At 48.7% G+C, this 17955-nt stretch overlaps 1 protein-coding gene across 4 annotated transcripts in view; it reads right to left on the bottom strand.

Annotated features, from left to right (window-relative positions):
* Window positions 1–17955, bottom strand: part of Pgant5 (polypeptide N-acetylgalactosaminyltransferase 5) — a 274060-nt gene that overhangs the window by 156056 nt on the left and 100049 nt on the right. The window contains exon 1 of one of the 4 annotated variants that reach the window (XM_077698474.1): window positions 2051–2112. The exons of the other annotated variants lie outside the window; for them this stretch is intronic. The gene's annotated coding sequence lies outside the window, so the exon portion shown is untranslated. Of the gene's footprint in view, window positions 1–2050; window positions 2113–17955 lie in introns of those variants that run through there. 4 annotated transcript variants of the gene reach the window in all.

Here is a 17955-nt window from a genome sequence, read left to right as displayed (position 1 = left end):
AGTTAACTTAAAAAAAAAAAAGCAATTACCCGCGGGGATTCGAACTCGTGATTTGCAAAATATGTGCTCTGACATACCTAGCGCCCCAACCACTCGACCACGGAGCGGGCTCCGCTGCCCTTGGTAATATAGGGTATATATTGTACAATCATTTTACACTTTTATTTAGTTTTGGCATTTCAAGCAGCTTAGGTGACTATTTGTTGTATTGCTCTCGTGCAGTAAGCGTCGACCGAGTTTCCACAATAGCTCACGTCTAGCAATTGCATTTCGTAGACGGAAAAGCGTTCGCAGATGCGTAGTCGTGCTGCTGACCGCTGTGCTTGTTCGCCCAGCGCAAAAAAGTGCTTCCCGCACCCTAGTTTTACGCTGTACGGTAAAAATATCAGTTGATTTTATTTCCTTAGTACCTATATTGACTTCGCTGGCTCTTCTCTCGCCTTCAAGAGGCCTTATATTTATAGAGGCCGCAGAAAATGGGAGAGCGTAAAGAGAGGAGGACAGCATTTTCGAATTAATTTTTCTACTAAATAAAATCGCGTAAACGCGCCCAGGGTGGTCGAAACATGGCCTGGGGACTCCGGACTACAATTTGCGCTAGTAATCCCGCAATGTTTACATATCACTTCAGTGTCCCTTTAAAGGAGCCATGAAGACAAAATACAAGTTTGGTTCATTAGAAAGGCTGCTTTGTCCTTATCAAAATGATGCCGATTTCATCGCAAGCTTCCAAAAAATAACGGAGATATTAAAGAAAACGTGTGGAGCTGCGGCGACTCACTAACCAGTTCCCAGCAACTTTTCTATGACGTCAAAGAATCTTGTTTGGGCGATTGACGGCGGCCGAACTGATCAATCGCCAGGACACATGACTGGACGATTGTAGTGGGGCCGCACGTTCCGTTTGATCGAATCACTTGAATGCTAACGTGCACCTAACCCACTGAAAATTATGTTTTTAGTGCTGGCCCATATGACGTCACTCGCGCCGATAACACGTCACTGTGGCGCGAAATTTGAAAGTTCGTAAGTATTGCTTGCGTTTTTATCGGTTAAAAAACGTCTTTCGCGGCCGGAATAGGGCTGAGTGAGGTCCTGAAGCCTAACTCTTTAAAGTTAAACAAAATTGTATTTACTCTTCATGGACACTTTAAATAATATCAGCCCGACAATAACGTAGCCAGAAAAAAGTTTTTTTTTTTTTTTTTTTGGGGGGGGGGGGTGTTAGTATACACCTATAAATGTGTCATGAAGGTGTTATACACTTACACAAAATATAACGAGAGATTCTGCGCCGAAACAATATTCATTTTGTTGCTTTAGAATGCGTAACGACTACTTAGCTCGTTGACTCTAATATCTGCATAAAAATACGGGACTCCGAAGAACCATATTCTTCACTCAAACACTATTGTTATTTTCGTTTTTACATGTTAGCATATCGATGGGGCGTGTAAATTGCTTAAGGAAAAAAAGGCCGAAGAAGAGGGAGGGGGAGATACAGCGCTCAGGAAATTTCGGGGGGTGCTCTGACACCAACCCCCCCCCCCCCCCCCCCCGGTGACTCCCCTGCAGGCCGCGTAAAAGTAGAAAAAAGAAAAACAAAGCAAGAGAGACTACGGCGCAGGTGGCAACAGAGGGCCAGGCTATTCAAAAACACTCATTATAGATGAAAAGGAAAGTGATGCATTAAGAATTTGGCGATGCGCTGGACACTTACTTCGTCGCGTCAATCTACAAACAAAAGAAAAAACGCTGCGCACTGACATAAATCCGGTCCCGATTATAGATTGCTATCACCAGTTTGCGTATCGCTATACCGTTTCGGAGCGTAAAGGCTGGCTTAATTTAGAGGTCGAGGCGAAGGTCATTTACCGCATACATCCATCAGAAAGCAATGCAGCCGCACTAATAACTGATAAACAAACAACACGCACGGATTGAGAAATATGAAGCAACTTAACCCAACTGACTAGACTCAGCGAATCCGTCACAGCTTTTCAGCGACCTTATAAAGCTGTCACAATACGGTACATAAGGAGTAACTCACCCTGTGCTTCTACAACTCCACAGCGCCACGTAGCCGAGGGCACGGGGGGCGCCACTGCAGACCCGTTCCTCAGCGGACGCACGTCTGATGCCTTCGCGGTCTCAAATTACGCCTTAGCTAAGCGAAGACAAATCTGCTACTTTTTTTTTTGTTTTTCTTTCTTCATCCTTCTTCAGACGACAGCGCAATTCAATACGACGCTGATGACAGGCGGAACGGCGTCTTCATATCGCATGGCGAGTTCGATCAAGTCATGCTTCAACAGTTCCAGCCGTCGGTGCTTGACTAACTCGTTCCATATGAAAAGTGCCAGAGCTTTCGCTTTCCTCATATCCACATTTTCTTTCCCACAGCTCCACAAGCCCCCTCAGTTTTTTTTTTTCTTTCTGTAAAGGGCGAGAACCCGAGGCGTCCTGTTATTTTACACCGACTTCCGCGGCCCTTATTCAGCGCTCGAGTAAGGCGACGTTCTTCTTTTGAGGGGAGTTTCAAGTGTCGATAACGTACGTCCAACTTATCGCCAGCAAACATCCGTATCGACTTTTCGCTCACCCTGGGCAAAGCTTCGAAGGATCTATTTGGGGAAAATAAACCGCTTAGAAGCATTTTCCTTTCTTACTTTATAGGCAGCGCAACGAAGACGACATCCGAAGCGAAGGAAGGTATACGCAGACGCATCCTGGCTCTCAAACTATACGTGCGAATTTATTCAGGCGGGATATACCGTATTTTTTCTTATTTAGGCACCCGTTCTGTTGCTTTTTAGAACCCGCGATGCCTTAAAATGTTGGGAGGGACAATTATATAAGAAGATGCAAGTTAAAATGTCAATTTTACTGGAAAACTCCCTTCGCAGAGGGTGCTCAGAAGGGATTGTGCCCATAATCGAGGAAACGCCTATAATCGAAGGCGCCTATAATCGAGTGTAATTACACGCGAACGAACACGGCACATATGAACACAAATACGATGTTTCAGAAAGACGGCGCCAGTATATTTTGCGCTTGCTCGAACGAGAGACCACGCATGCGCCGACGTACGGGCCGCCTCGACTGCAGCAACGGCAGCCCGTGCTCTCGCTACAGCGAAATAAAAAGCTTCTATACTACGGAACAATTGCAAAGAACGTCAATAGCTCATGTACGGTATCACTCCGACTAAGCGACGGAACCGGATGTCAACGGGCGCGCGCGTTTTGAAAGGGGACTGCTATGAACGCGTGATATCGTCTGCGTTTTCTCACGTAGTTTGTCGTCGATGAAGTAGTATATAAGCATATTAAGTGAAAAAAAAAATCCCGAAAACGGGTCATGCCATGTTCAAAATATTCCCAGTAACGCCCTACTTGCGGCGCGCGGAGTAAAATCCGGCTGCGGTGATGAGGCATAGCAGCGACTTCCGTTGCCGTTTTTATGTTGTACCCGAGTAGAGTTGACTGTACTCTCGCTAGCATGCTTTTCCTCGTTACGATTTCCACTTGTGGCCGAAACGCGCCACTGCACGGTGGCGCTCCTTCGTTTCAGCCTATACGGTTCACAACTTTACATGCCTCGAGGCCGAACGACACACACACACACATACACGTCTCCGTCAGACGGCTACTCTGCCTTCGACGGCACAAACCGCGGCTAACTGCGCCTGTCATCTGTTCCGCTCTTCAAACCCGCGTTCTGACTGGACGAGGCTCCTTTCTCGCGAATTTCAAAACAATCTTTAGAAAGCACGCAGAGATACATAAACGAAACCCTGAAACCGAGAAACTTACAAAAATGACAAACTAGGAACAAACCACGCTACATGCGTTACACTAACATGGCTTCCAAAACTTTGCGAATGCGATATAAAAGCCACGCTACCCTCGAAAACACCGGAAAGTGACTGCTCCGCCCAACAAGATACCCTGAAACGAATTGCTTGTTTCAGTTACTGGCACCTACACGAGACATAAAGACGCTCCGGGCAGTAGTTAGAACTAAGCCCTGGGGTTAACGGTGCCCTTCCATACGACATGGACCGTGTACGCGCAAGAAGAGCCCTCATACTTTTCGAACAAAGCGACCCGTCAGACAAAGCAAAGTGGTGTCAACATCCATTAGGAACCCTTCTAATTGAAGAGAAAAACGCGTACTAGAAAATCGGGCAGCGCTGACGCTGATACACAAAGGATGCGTTCGGAAAAAGGGCACAACCTGCTTATCTCGTCACCGGAGGAGCACTCCCAATTAGGCCCCAACTTCGACAGCTTCGCGCCCCACTCGCATGTAAGCTCGTAGACGAGACACCAAACAAGCGGACTGAAGCGGCAACGTGTGGGCGTGATAGAATTACCGGCGCAGTCGACCGTTTCCGAAGAAAGCCGGCGCGGCAGCGACACTAAGCCGAGAGCGATTGTCCGGGCGTAATAGACAAGAGCGCGGCGGCCGGACGAGCCGCCTATAAGAGAGTTTCAGCGGGAGAGTCGAAGAGCCGCAGCACAGCAGACGGCTAGCTGGCTACTCTGCCTCCGCAGTATCGGCGAATCGCTCCTCGGCTGCTCCAAGGAGGAAAAAAGCTAAGCTCCTCGTTAGCACCGACGTTAATTGGGGGAGCAAGACTCGCCCCGGGAAAGCGACGGAGTTGGAGAAAAAAAAAAAAAAAAAAAGAAACATCGAGAGCGGATTCACACGGCCCTAAAAAAACGAATTCGCCCCCCACCCCCCCTAAAAAAAAGAAGAGAAGAGAAAGAAACGAATGAAATTAAGGCAGAGAAAGCAGCACTCTAAAGATATCATAGAAGATGCCCGTGTACTCGGGATAAGGCGCAAACATGTGAATAAAGGAGCAGAAAGCGAAGACGTTTGCACCAGGCGAAAACCAAGCGGGAGCCATACTTTCATCGGAAGTGATGGCGCAAACGAGCGGGAAGAAAGGGGAGGCAGAGTCGGAACCTTGGAACTCCGGTAAGGGCAAGCCGCGCATGCGCGAGCGATGGCAGGACGACGACGACGACGACGACGATGGTGCTTCTGCTGCTTTAAGCGAAGGACGACGGAGCTAATCAGGTTACAGCGAGCGCTACCTCTCCACTGCCGCTGCCGAGAAGGCGTTAGCGACTCCGAATCCCTTACGCCTTCCTAAGGGAAAAACTCGCCAGGGAACGGAGCTATTCATACGTCCCCGTCTCGTACGACACAACTGCATGCATGCATTTGCAGGCCGCCCGGATCTTAACAACGCCTGCCAGACAGCGTTGTTTTATACCGATCCCGATACCCACAGTGCTCGCGTTTTGGGATTCGTCAATCGCACTACACTGACGACAGATTTAGCTACTAGCAAAGCACGTACACGTGAAAATTGAATGCTTGCAGAGAATCGCGGATGTGCTTGCGAGTGTCGTATATATAGAGAAGTTGGTGTATTGAACGGACGATGAGCGGAACTTGACAAAAAGCGAAACATTGCCATGATGCACTACAGCCACTGACCTTGGGGTCCAGGAGGTGCGGCCGACGATTTATAGTTTGGGTGCCACGCTCGCACTTTACGTAGCAGTAACGACACTTCGCTTTACATAATCGGAATACTGAAATAGTGACACGCCAGCAGTGAACTACAAAGGCATCGACGAGTCATTTTGCTTGGATACGGAACCGAAATTCCAAATGATTTTTTCGAAGGCACCGGTAACACTGCATGCGCGGTACGTGGCTCTGCGGAAACACCCCTAAACATTTTCTGCCTAGATGGCAAAGTCGTGTTTTGAGATAATTTACCAGCTGTGAAGTTGTAACACCACTGTGCATACTTGACTGCGCCGCAGCCAGCTTTTCTTCCGTTAATACCGTAGCTCTAGGAGGGCGCTGGTTCGATTCGCGGCCGCGGAGGCCGCCTTTCTGGTGGAGCCGAAAAGCGAAAACGCCCGTGTGTTCGACATTTCTGCCCATGTTAAAAATCCCCAGGTGGTCAAAACTAATCCGGAGCCCTCCACTACGGCGCGCCTCATCGCCTGCGTTGCGTCGGCGCGTTCAACCCCAGAATCAATCAAATACCGTATCTCGGCATATTATCTCCTTAACTTGCAAAGACGCTGGACCTTCGACACTCCCGCTATTCCCCGACGTCACAACTGGCCGCAAACGACTCTTTTTGAAAGAGGCGTGCGAGGTACAAGGACCAATCGTTGGGCGAAGTTCCGTTCACGTGCATTTTTAACGCAATACGCGAAGTGAGATGGCAGAAACGCGTTGACATACAAGGACACAGCATGTACTTGCTGTTGAGGTGTGTACGTTCGCTTACATTGCTTATGCATGTTACCCGCCGCGTGGCTCGGTAGCTAAGGCGTTGTGCTGCCCAGCACGAGGACGCGGGTTCGACTCCCGGCCGCGGCGGTCGCTTTTCTGATGGAGGCGAAAAGCAAAAACGCCGGCGTGTACGAGATTTCGGCGCACGTTAAAGGTCCTCCAGAGGTAAAAATTAATCTGGAGCCCTCCATATACTACGCACATTACAAAATAATGGTAGCACGGTATGATCGGATTCAATGTATGTCACAGCACAGGGTGGGGGGAGGGGGGAGAGGCTTGGTTTCTGCGTGTTCAATATAACCCTTTCAAATTCAAAATCCTGCTATACAGACTCGTTATAGCTTTAGGAAAGCAGTCCTAAATTGCCGAAAATTATAAACAGCTGTTCGTTCTGATTCCTTTCTACTGAAACTGTGCCGTCATCACCACACCATGCATTAAAGTAAGTCCCAGCAGGTTCAACCAGCAATATAAGGAAAACAATGTTATTTCCCACAGAGACGAAAAAAAGTGTGATTACTTCTTGATATACGGGCTCAATATGCTGCCCCGTCTCTCACTCTCCCTATTTTACTTCACTCACACACACACACACACACACACACACACACACACACAGGGTGTTTCACCTAACTTTAGCCTGAGTAAAATATGTCGATGTACTCTAAGACGGCGCGATCAAATGCATGTTACTCACTTTTGTATGTAGTTTATCACGCTATTTTTTGTATTTTGCTTAATTACATAATTAGTCCTATTTATTAGCCAACTTTCTAACCAACAAAGCTAGCAAAAAATCAATTAGCAAGTTCCAGAGTAGTTTTCAGAACGTCAGAATGAACACTTTCTCTACTTGTACCCATTAAGTATTATAGTGTTAGACATCTTATTGAAGATTCCCGCGAAATACAAAAAAAAAAAAAAACACCACGTGGCGTGCAGGCTTGCGCGTCTTGATTGCAGTGCCACCAAACGTACCGCACGCGAACTGCAATTAGGCGCGCTGTTGCTTAGAAGGCGACAGGGCAGCAACGTAGGTGTTGGCTGTGCCATTTACGCCAGCGATGTGCAATTCTCTTTGTACAGATTGTCAATAGCGATAAGCAGATACAGCGGTTATCGTTTCTCGTGCTGAATCAACAGGTTCGTCACCTGCACTGTCACTTTTTAAGCGGCTGCGCGCCTATGATTATTTGTACGCGGAACGTTTGGTAGCACTGCAATCACGACGATAGCAGTACAGAAAGTGTTTATTCGAACGTTTTAAAAATCGCTTTTGCAACTTTCTAGTTGGGATTTTTTTGCCCAGCTTCGTTAGCTCGAAAGTTGGCTAATTAGAATTGACGAATTATCTAATTAAGCAAAATACAAAAAAATAGCCCGCGAATCTATAGCCTATACGCTATAGCCTAAACTATATGCGAAAAAAATAGCTTGCGAAGTGAGCAACATGCATTTGGTTGCGTCGTCTTAGAGTGCATTGACACACACACACACAACATTATATATATATACATATATATATGTTGTGAGACTAGTGGTAGCCTTGTTTGTGGAAACCCGCCGCGGTGGCTCAGTGGCTAAGGCGTTGCGCTGCTGGGCACGAGGTCGCGGGTTCGATTCCCGGCCGCGGCGGCCGCTTTTCTGATGGAGGCGAAAAGCAAAAACGCCCGTGTGTACGAGATTTCGGCGCACGTTAAAGATCCCCAGGTGGTCAAAATTAATCCGGAGCCCTCCACTACGGCGCGCCTCATCGCCTGCGTTGCGTCGGCGCGTTAAACCCTTCAATCAATCAATCTTGTTTGTGGAAGTTCGGAGCGCTGAATGCAATGTCCCAGTGGAATGCAATCCTCACTGGCGCCCGGTTGCGGCCACGGCTTCTTCATCTCTGTATATACTCATCATCATCGATTCTTTTACCTTCTCGAACTATCATCATCGGTAACCTGGTTCGGTCGCCATCTTTCTGCCTGGCAGCTCGACCTGCGAATAAAGCGGTTTGCGCGTACTGGTCTGTCTTCGCCTACCATCGGCCTTACAATATATATACATATATATATATAGGGAGTAGTAGAACTTTGAAGATGGTAGAGAACACAAGAGCAGAAAAACTTCGAACAAGGTAAAAGTACGATTGTGGCCTACGTTTCAGCAAAGAGAACTTGCTTTCCTTTGCTGAAACGTAGGCCACAATCGTGCTTTTACCTTGTTCGAAGTTTTTCTGCTCTTATATATATATATATATATATATATATATATACGGCAAGCCAGCAGCACTGTCGGCGTGACAGCGGCAGTGCGCGCACGCACGCAAAAAAAAAAAAAAAAAAGGGAAAACCACGGGTGCTGGAGGCGGAGCCCGATTTCCGCATTGAGATTCCCCATCCTTTGTTCGCTGCTCTTTAGCTCCTCTCACGAGAAACTGGCGGCCCCGAGTAAGAAGGCAAAGAGCGGGCGCAGAAGTAAAAGGGGGCGATGCGAACAAAAGCCGGCATATAAATATGACAAAGGCACGTCTTCACCAGCTAGCCCCGCGCGGGCGTCAGCGCTGCTACCGGAGCGAAAGTTATTGGGGACCCGCTTTATGCTCCTGCAGGTCCGAGCGAGGGAAGGAGGCGCATACGAGAGGGAAAAGAAGGGCAGGAAGCAAATAAAACTCCTCCCCCACCGGACGAGGGCGCCGCTGCTTCCCATTGTCTTAATAAGAAGGGCGCCAGCAAACCAACCAACGGAACAGAAAAGGGGAACCCGAAACAGTGAGTGCGCTGTGCCGCGCGACCACTTCATTACGCAACGCTGCTTGGCGATGCGGGAAAAACTTCCTCGTTTCTGCGGACGATAACGATCGAGAGATAGCGCCGGACGTCTAGAGAGAATAGGCGACGGAGGGGATTGCAGTCTTGGTGGTTCTTCGGAGTCGCTGCTCCTGGAAGAGCACTATACGAGCCTCTTCTCGTGGGATCGGGTGGGAAGTACGTTACCGGCGTGATCGCCCGTCCATGCTCGAACTAGGTGCAAATCGTGAGCGCCGCGTCAACGAGGCCGACGCGAGAGGCTCTGGAAAACTGGAAATTCCTGCCATTTTAAGTGCGAATGCACTTCTTAAGCGACCCTGAACCTGCGTCCACCGGCGATGTCCGCGCATGTGGAGATGGGCGCGCGCAGCCTGGCCGCTGACATGGCACATACCCACGTGGGGGATTGGCCAGGAATCTCCTCGTCTTCCTTGGCAACGGGGGGAGATGGGCGCGCGCTGCCTGGCCGCTGACATGGCACATACCCACGTGGGGGATTGGCCAAGAATCGGGCGTGAGAAGGGCTAATGCACCTGCTTAAAGGAGTACTGACACGAAATTTCAAAGCTGAGATCAAGTACAACAACAACACAAATAGGTGTCTGTGAATAAATGTATCTTTCTTTCTTTGTAGTTGTGTGTGTGTGTGTGTGTGATCTCTCTTTCGAGAACATTACCGAACCGCGCAAATTCAACTCGTGCATTCGCACTTTCACATTCTTCCCCTCGGGAAAATGCGGGGAATTTTTAAACATTAGCAACGTGTACGTGTGCGTGTGCGTGCATGCGCGTGTGCATAAAACTTTAGGAAAACAGAAAACTCGCGAAAAGCGCGTAGGAAGAGTATGAGTAAATAGTTGGGCAAGCGCAAGCACATCTACAAGGATGTTTACTTCCTTATCGGTAAGAAACGGGTACGCGTGTGTCGGATTATTTGCTCATACTAATTATATATATATATATATATATATATATATATATATATATATATATATATATATATATATATATATATATATATATATATATATAGAGAGAGAGAGAGAGAGAGAGAGAGAGAAATAAGAGTTGGCAGTCCAGAAAGCCTCGGAAAGCAAAGGGGAGAATGTGGTAGGTCATTGAAACAGATAAAGATTTTGGAAAGACAAAGAAAGTGGAGAAAAAATGGCCGCCGGGTGAGATCCGAATCCACGACCCCCAGAATACGCGTCTGGTGCGATGACCACTACGCTACCGGCAGCGTTGTTTCCCCTACACTTTCCCCTACACTTTGTCGAAGGGCTTGTTGAATGAACGCAGAAATAGGGGCCAGAAGGCAAGAATTCCAAGGAAGGCCACAGGGAAAAGACGATTCAGCCCCACGCGCAGGAAACAGTTCATCATCATCATCACCATCATGCAGCATCATAACACAGGTTGTGTCCACTGCAGGACGAAAGGCTGCGCCAAAGATCTCCAGCCACGCCCATCGAGTGCTAGGTAGGACCATGTTTCCCCCCAAATTTGCCTAGTTCATCTCTCCATCGAGTTCTCTGCCTACAGTTACCTTAAAGGGGCCATGCAGACGAAATACAGGTTTGTTTTATTCGAAAGATTTCGTGTTTTGTAGTGCCCCCAGCGCTTGTCCGGAAGCAAACGATGCATTATTCACTGAAAAATTAAACAATTGAGGTTAAAGTTTTGATTCTCCCGCCAAATCGTGCGCTTTCCTGACGTCTGCAGTGACATGACAAGAGCAGGTCTTAAAGCTAAACCTAGTGTGCTGCGGCGCGAGCCTTATTTACCATTAGTGAACCTAGATGGCGCCACCATACCCCGGCGGGCCGTTTTCTGACTCTGCTTTGTTTTAACAGCGAAGCTGTTTAGCAAATTGTAATTTTTCGTGTCCGCAGTTAAGAATGCCAAGAAATTGCAGAGAGAGAGAGAGAGAGAGAGAGAGAGAGAGAGAGAGAGAGAGAGAGAGAGAGAGAGAGAGAGAGAGAGAGAGAGAGAGAGAGAGAGAGAGAGAGAGAGAGAGAGAAAATATTTGTATTTTCCAGCAGAGGCTGATGTGCGGGCCTCGCTCCGTGGAAGGCGTCCCTAGTCCGGGATGCCTTGACTTCGGCTGGCCGTCCGTGCTCGGGTCACCAACTTAAGCTGGATATCAGGGTCCGGGCTGGCCAGGGAAGCCCCCCACTGCTCGAAGGTTGGGTTGGAAAGGGGGGGCAAGCCAGCCAATTGCCGAGCACCCGTACGTGAACGGGCCGGTGAGCGCGAGCCTCGCGGCGACCGCCCATCATTTAACAATACCAAGAAAACACCTAGCGCTCGTGCGACTGTGCCTCGAGACGACCACCCAGCGCACGTTTGTCAAACCATGCATACCCACTTGGGGAGATTGGCCCAGATTGCGGCGACCACCCGGCATTTTAACCAAAACTAGAAAATGCCGAGCGCTCACGCGTGCATGTCTTGCGGCGACCCCCCATCGCTCCCGGCGCACGTTTGTCAAGCCAAGCACACCCATTCAGGGAGATTAGCCAGGAATGGCAAAAAAAAAAGCTCCAGCGTTCACCGTAATCGTGGCACCACTTGCTCGGGAAGAGAAAGACACGTCATAGCGTACGCCGCTCCAATGTGATGTGCAATGATGATCACTTCCATGAAATGAAGCAAGCTCACACTTATAGCAATAAAAATGGGGTGAGGGCCATTGGGGTAGCAAAAAAGAAGCAAGTCGGCTGCCCTCGTGGACTTAAACCTTCGTTATGGTCGTGAGGGTTGCGTACACCTTCGCTCCTTTCAAGTGTTACGCGTTAGTCTGACCTTCCCTCATTTTTTGACCGTATTTCTACCTGGCGTTTTTTGTTGTTAAGGTAGAAAATAACCGTTTCACATGGTGTTCGTTCGACAAATATGGTCCCGTAACACACCGTCGCTTACGCCAACCGGCCAGTGTCGTCTGAGACAACCCCAAAGCGCCGCAGTACTTTACAGCTAAAACAAGCATAGTGCGCGCAGTACCAACAGCAGTACGCATCGGTACTTCTATGTTTACGTGTACTTTTGTAACTCCCACTGTTTGCCTCACCATTCTTACTGCTACAAAAAGAATGTGCCCTAAATTCGAGCGGAAATAGCTCGTTCAGCAATCTTATAAGCCCTGCTAATTTGCGTTTGCTTTCGCCGGCCTCAGCCAATCGCAGAGCTGGCACATATGACATCATAGGTTCTGTTGCGGGAAATGAGCTAGTGGGTCGCATGGCCATTCCATTTTTTTTCTAATTATGTAGCCTCTTTGAACGAAGTTTACTTTAAAAAGTGTAGTCATTATGATTCTAACGAGGCAAACTTTCGAATGAACCAAACTTGTGTTTTGTCTGCATGGCCCCTTCAACATAACAAACCTCGCAAACAGTTACCTTAACATAAATGTCTAAGAAAAGGGAGGGAGCAAAGCCTCCCCGATAGCGTAGTTGGTATATCGCACAAGACCGGTATTCTGCAAATACGACGCTAGCGCCGTTACCCGCTGATGACGCAACTTGTGAACGAGACGCCGGCGGTAGCAAGAAGGAGCGGGGATGCACTGCCGTGTAAGTTGTCGCCCTAAAAAAATAATAAATAAAATAAAACGGGAGTATAGCCATATACAGCTTTTCGCTGTAAAAAAAAAAAGTCTCCTTCCCCCGCGGCTGCTGCAGACTTCAATATATACTGAAGTGAATAGTTCAGACAGGCATGATCACGTTGGCACGTTCTTCTAAACCTAGCAAAACCGCGTTCAGAAACATCATACCGATAGAGAATTTCTTTGGCAGCTTAAGCCAAGAAATATAAGTGCGTGGATCAAACAATTTTGAAGGCGTACAGAAAAAGGTATCATGTACGCGACGTAGCGCGCACTCAAATTATATCTATAAACAACAAACAAAACCAACAAAGGCTCGTCAGGTCAGTGCTTCACAAGCAAGCAGTCCTACCGCAAAGAAGCAGAAACGAACGCGCGCGCGGGTGGAGGGTATTAAGCAACATATTCACCCTACCCCCATTTTTTTTCCGCCAACAGCACCGGAAAGGCGTACCGAGCGTAGTTTTCCCCACGGGAAAAATCCCAGACTCGAGTACTCGACGCGTCTGCGTTGGCGGAAGCAGCAGCAACAACAATGACAACACCCTTGTCAAGCGTAAAGCAAAGCACAAAAAATCAAGACACCACGCTTGACTACGCACGCCGTATGTATTCGTCAGGAGAGCGCTCTGCAGGCTCCCCTTCTGTGTTGTGCTCTAAATGCTGAAGAATCCACACGTTCTACAGAGCTCGTCGAGTCAGGCTCACACTGCCTCCAGTCCTTTATTTTTTCTACCTGATAATATACAGGTCGTTCACCAGGTACAACGCTTCTCCCAAATTTTTGTGCCGTAAATAAACCGGCAACACACGACACGTAACCCCTCAAGCTGCGTTAATTGGCTCCGACCCTTCAGCTATGCAAGCACGAAGAACAACAAGCGATACTTAGCCGGGGGCTGGCGGAGGCGTCCCGTGATTACGTAAACAGAATGCACGATTTGCAAGCAGTAACAAAGCTGTGAAATCGCGAAGAAATCTCATTTGTTTACGATAAGCCCTCGAAAGGGGTATTTTTTAAGGCACACCTCCTTTCTGATTTTTTAACGGCCTTCCCGAAAAAACGTATTCCCTGCATGCAGGGAGATTAGCGCGCACAATTGTTGCGTTCCAAACAGGCTTAGCAAGGGGGATGGATAACGCCACCTTGTTAGCTGCATTATCCCAGCGCGACGCCATTTGGAGCGCAGTATAAACATATACAGGGACACATTTTTGGAAAGGTGAAAGTTCACCCATACTGGTGGATAACAACGAAACGAACGGGAGCAGCATAAGGTATGTTCAATCAGCTTTTGCCTGGTTTATTCCCTCATATTCAACCTCTTACAATAAATATCCCGCGATATACCTTTTACGCCTAAAGTTCTCCGTAGGACCCCAGGGTGACCTGGCGCGAAACCACCAACAACGAAAGCACCGGGGCTTGCATAAATGCTACCGCGTCCAATTGTGCAAAACTCAAAGGGGTTCGACACCAATTTTTGGTGTTAATATTATTACACAGTTCGCTTCCTTTACTCAACCGAATACCCTGGCTAGAATATGAGCGGCCTGCGACGCGTGGAACATACTTCAATTTTATCTCATTTATCGCGCCGACGGAACAGCCCGCGGAGCGGTGAGCATAAAATGGACATCAGCGTGACATCATTCCGTGAGAGGAAAACGGAGTGACGTAGCCGTCTTCCTCCAGCGCTCGTCAGAAACTCGTGACGTCACTTCACGCGCGCGGCCCGGCGAGCGGCGATTGGGCGCTGGCGTGTTCACAAAGTGATGCACGTATCGAGAGCTACAGGCATAACCGCTGCCCAGAAAGGCACTCTTGCCAAAACGTTCCACACGCGGGAAAGCAGCCGATGATAAAGCCCAGAATGGCAACAGAAGCCGCCATCAGGTAATTTATTGAAAGCGGTCATCAGATTTCCGCCGCAATGCTAGGCCTAACGCCTTCAGACAGCTCATCCGCTCAGCTCCGGCGGCGGTGCGGGCAGTCGAAACCGTCGAAACAACGGCTCCTCCGGCCTTTGCAGTGTTTTGACGTCCGCACAAAACGGGGAGGTCATGCCATGATTCTGCCACACGCACACTCCGGGCTGGAAGCGCGGGAAATAAAAACGGACGATTGTCGGGTTGATTAATGTAATTATCGCGCGCTCAAGTATTTGAAGTGCTGTTTCGGCTTCGCCAGGAACATAAAGGAATAAAAAGGAACAAAAAAACATCATAAAATTTTAGTGTCAGTACTCCTTTAATGTTAAGGCGGCTTCGTCGGTGGTGTGTTCAGGAGTGGGCCTTTAAATTTACCACGTGGGAACCTTTTTATTTCCAACCGTAGCAATTGGGACTCCGCACGTCGCGGTATGAAAAAACGGCCTCAGTGCAAACCAAAGGCAGCTCGCCGTGTTGCAAGTTGACTGGCGACTTTAGCCAATCTCAATCTTCGTGCCCGTATCCCTAATAAAATGGTCATTGCGGGTATATATACACCTATCAGCCCTCATAGTTCCCCGCAGTGTCGCACTGAACCAAAGGCGAAAAGGAAACGGCTAGGGAAATATGATAAGACGGCGTAACAGCCTCCGGAGTAGAAAGCACGAAGCAAAGACGCAGCAGCCGGCCACTCGACACGTGGCGCGAGCTTGCGGGATCGGCCAGAGCGAGACGAGTGCATCTCACAGGGCTCTTACTTGGGCGTATACACGACTTTTTCTGCGCACTAAAAGCGCACACCGTCCCCACTTGTACGGATGCTCCTCTCTTGCTTCGCCTCAGTTTCCGGGCCCACTTCCGGTCAAGCCGGCGGAAGGAGGGGGAGGAAACGACGGGGGCGGCCGCGCAACTTCTTTCCCGGCCGTCTCTGCCGTCTTGGCGTCAGATACCCGGCCACAGCGCTTCTTGCGGCCCATCTTGCACTCTGTTTGCTGGTTGTACACAAGACGACGACGGTGCCCTGTTTTTTCCGTGCCCGTCACTGTTCCGGCGACGGCGAGGCAACGCGATGCACGCGCAGAGTGCCGGACGTCTTTCCAGGCGGAAACCAAAACTATATGGCCGGTCCCAATTTGTCCCGCATCCGTTCCCCGCTTCCCTTAGCCGCCGTCCTCGCGGCCCACTCTGGCCTTGGCTCTAATGTGACTATCGATCTGCGGTGAGCTTCGGAATGCGTATACAAGGCGGTCTTCATGCCACACTAACACAACTGTGTGGGCAGCATTTGTCCCGGCTGAACGGGCACTGCGGGTGAAGGACATCAAAAACTACGGACAAGTGCAGAACAAGCTCCCACCACACACACACAAGGTTTTCATTACCATCTGTTTTTCTTGTTGCTTCACATTAGCTCCGCTTTTGGCGGGGCAGTATAAATTCTCCTTCAAGTAACTCTTTGCTGGCACCCCGGCCGAAACAGGGCGCGGTCGGCCAGAGTGCTTACAAAGGACGGTTGAAAGGATAATATCAAGCTTAGAGTCAGAAATGTGCTTTATGAGTATATAGAATATTCGTATTATAACAGATTATACTTTACAATACACGTTCCTGATATATAAAACAGATAAGGAACGGTTTCATGTTCGCATTACATAGCATGCTTATTTCTTGCCGCCTTTAACTTCGGATAAATTGAGCGTGATACAAAGTCCTTCGAATCGAAGCTAAGTCCGTGACAGCCCAAAATTGGTATAAACAGGAGTCAGGCGGAAACAGTGGAGCCAGTTTTCCGGTAACGCAAGAGTCCCGTCGCCCTGTTCAAAAGTGAGAAATCGAACACAAAGGCGAGCTGTTACGAAAGCCCATATTCATCCCTTTCAGGCTACTCGTTTGGAGGCCTCGCTGCTTCCTTATATTGCAATAACTTTTTAGCTCGACCAAAGAAGTCGGCGCAGCCCAACATCATACGAAGCAACATAGGTCACGCGTTCTAGAATCTCAGCCTCTTGCTGCAATATTGATTCATGGTTCCAGGACCCGCCAGTAAGGGTCTTTCATCACGCACCCACGCATTACTGTACAGCCATGCCAAAGCACGCACACTTCCCGCAAGTCATTTCTTTTCCCGGGAAAATTAAAAACTTCTACTTCGAACCGATCAATAAGGCCACAGCAGCGAGCACGGCACAAGTGCTTTAAGGCATGCGACACGACCCATGCCCTAAAGTATTCGAAGTATTGACGGCGCGCCCCCTCTAACAATTTGGTGGAAACACACATTTTCAAGAGCTTCTACAAAATGTAGGAAGCGACAGCGGTTGCGCCGTCATTAAAGAGACGAAAGGAGCTCGTGACGAAAGAAACGGTCGTTCCGCAGGTTTGAACGAACTTCACCTCCAGTCACTGCTTCCTATCAAAATAATACTGAAACAAAAGAGCAAAACGACGCAGCACGAGACGGTGGAATTTACTAGGTCCTAGCGGTTTATACCGCAAATTCACACCTGACAGCGCCCGCGTCTGCGGCACTCAAAATAAAGTCGTCTGGCAGGACCTTTTTACGAGGCGGGGCAGGTGCGACTGCAAAGCGCCGGCGGCGGATGAAAATCAAATGCTGAGCGGCGGGCGACACTTTCAGGGACGCGAAAACGACGGCTCGAAGGGGCGGTGGGTGCACGGGGTGCACGTATTTCCGACCGCCGTCATTGAGCGAGCTTTCAAAAATCCCTGACTTCCACTTTTAACGACTACGCGTAAAATGTGGCCAAACAAAGAAGCTTCGAGAAAGGATTCGATGAAAATGAAAATAATTAGAGAGTGGAGGAAGAGAGTCTGACCAAAGATAATAAAATCGAGGACAAATAAAGAATGGGAATAAAGGCAGAAAAAATATCGGAGTAAAAAAAAAAAAAAAGAAGCCCTCAATAAGGCAGTGAAATCTATAGCATCGGTTGAAGCGTACTGCATAGGGCGAGCTAAATTTTAGCCATCTGCCCAAGAAGCGTGAGCACCAGAGAAGGGTCTTCAACGTTAACGGAAAATTAAACCTTTGAAATTAACGTCGGCACTGAAGAAGAGACAATTCCAGTGTACCTGCTAACTTCGAAGAAGACTACGTCCATAGACAGAGGGACGAACCGCGCCCACGGCCTGAAAAGAACGCGTTTCAGATCCCCCGTTGCTTTTTCCGCAATTCAAGATTTCGCTCGGGGCGCGCTGCAGCCGCATGAAAGCGCTTGAGGGCTTTCGCCGGTAAAACACAAGAAACGCTGTAGTAGA

The sequence above is a fragment of the Haemaphysalis longicornis genome, unplaced genomic scaffold (assembly GCF_048455015.1).
Source record: "Haemaphysalis longicornis isolate Haplotype H1 unplaced genomic scaffold, Haemaphysalis longicornis Haplotype H1 scaffold_2, whole genome shotgun sequence".
NCBI lineage: Eukaryota > Metazoa > Arthropoda > Arachnida > Ixodida > Ixodidae > Haemaphysalis > Haemaphysalis longicornis.
The sequence above is the reverse complement of the archived record's forward strand: the minus strand, read 5'-3'. Positions and strand labels throughout refer to the sequence as shown.